Source organism: Alexandromys fortis, unplaced genomic scaffold (assembly GCF_014885135.2).
Source record: "Alexandromys fortis isolate MF-2015 unplaced genomic scaffold, M_Fortis_MF-2015_v1.1 scaffold_15, whole genome shotgun sequence".
NCBI lineage: Eukaryota > Metazoa > Chordata > Mammalia > Rodentia > Cricetidae > Alexandromys > Alexandromys fortis.
Window position 1 is genome coordinate 9975801 of NW_026067911.1, and position 1980 is coordinate 9977780.

Here is a 1980-nt window from a genome sequence, read left to right on the forward strand (position 1 = left end):
CAAGGGTGCACACTTGTTGCAGCCTACCATATCCAGACACATGCATCTCGTCGCAGTATGGGTGCAACTAGGAACCTGGGTGGTGATCTCATTCGCTCCATCGAGCAAAAGCTTATCTCACCATCCGCGCTCTGGGGGGAACGGTGGCTTGAGGCAGAGCATCTTTACTCCCTTGCCCAGGATTCACTTTGTAATTCTGTTTCATCTGTTTGTTTTCAGGTTAAGAGAAGCTTTATTAGAAAAGTGAAGATGGCTGCACGCTATCTTGAACAAAATTACTGAAGAAGGGATCCAAAGAGTCCCCTCTTGTCCTTGAACGTGGCCTCCGTTTCTGTGCCCCATTCCTCCTAGAAAAGATGAGCCCACACCTCAACAGTGATTCCCTCTTTCCCCACAGGCAGGCACTGATGGCCCTTCAGGTAGCTTCTATTGGAGCAAGCTGTCATCTTCCACCAGGCCAGTTCCTCCTTCTTAGGCTCTGGGTCTGGGACAGGAAGTAAGACGTGTGAATGCCCCTTCTCTGTGGTCACTTTGTAGCTCTCACAAGCGGATTTCTGCTCAAACTCCCCCAGTCAACTGTCTTACCTAGCTGTATCCCTAGCATGAAAGGCATCTCGGTCAGCAGCAGGAACAGAAACTTTGCCCTGAGGTTGGTAGCACACACAGTCTTCCCTCACATGGCCTCACTCTCGGCTCTCTTGCCTATCCACTGCTCTCAGGCTGTTCTCTTGTCAGAGTTCTGCTCTCCCTTCCGTGATAAAGCACAGGACTCGTGCATGACCAAAGCAACTGTTGTCCACCATCCAGGGAAGCTAGGGCAGGAGTTCAAGGCAGGAACTGAAGCAGCGACCATGATGGAATGTTGCTTCCTGACTTTCTACTACCTACTTGCTCAGCCTGCTTTTCTTACAGCACCTGGGAACACCAACCCAGGGGTGGCACCACCCACAGTGAGCTGGGCCCTCCCACGTCAATCATCAATCAAGAAGATGTACCACAGGCTTTCCTACAGGCCAGTCTGGTGAGGACATGCTCGTAATTGCGGTTCTCGCGTCCAAAATGACTCTAGTGTGTGTCGAAGCTGACATAAAACCTAGCTAGCACAGCTCACAATAAACTTCCTAGCAAACGATTTCAGACACATCCCCAGGTTCTAGAATTCTCTGAGTTTGACTCCAGCTTTCAGATGGCCCAAATGAAGATACCCAACTACCGACCTCATCTAGAGTTCGGCTGAAAATTACCTTGATTGCGTACTGAGAAGACAGTGGCGGAATTGTGTGATTGGGTGTGTCCTTGAGCTTCCTGTGTCCTTTGAGTCTAATTTTCCTTCATATGAAAGAGTTAAGGAGATGGAAGGAGGCAGTATAGGTCGAACATTTGCTAAATGCGTGTTTAATATGCTCTCTTAGATGATGAGGATGAACATCTTCTAGAATTGCTTTCAAATAATATATGTGGAGCCAATGGGTGCTCACAGGGACTCTGTAGGGCTAGAATGTCAGAGGGCCACTGGTAACCTAGTGAAGGTACAGGGACACCTAAGGAGATGGGGTGTATACGCGCCTATACGCGCCTATTAACCTAGGGAAGGGTGTAGTGACGCCCAGGAAGACGAGGCATGCACATGCCTGTTTGTTGCAATGAATAAAGATGTGTCTGGAAGCCTCAATGACTCTTGAACAAGGTATCTTGGGTTTGCAAAGCAGAAACACTCTTCTTGGCGAGTCTGAGACATGGGATGCGGAGAGATGGCTCTGTATTTGAAAGTACTACTTGCTACTCTTGCAGAAGAACTCAGGACCAATTTCCAGCACCCACATGAGGTGGCTCACAACTGCCTATAATTTCAGTTTGGGAGGATCCATTGCTCTCTGACCACCACGGGCACACACATATACACATAAATAAGGATAAATAAATCTTAAAAGAAAAATTCTGGGGGAAAAAATGGGTTACAAAATAAAGTTATATGACACT

General features: G+C 47.9%; 1 non-coding gene across 1 annotated transcript; it reads right to left on the bottom strand.

Annotated features, from left to right (window-relative positions):
* Window positions 1-410: 410 nt before the first annotated feature.
* Window positions 411-526, bottom strand: LOC126499340 (small nucleolar RNA SNORD22). The gene has a single exon (XR_007591067.1). It is a non-coding gene; the product is annotated as a small nucleolar RNA SNORD22 (small nucleolar RNA).
* Between the last annotated feature and the right edge of the window lie 1454 nt (window positions 527-1980).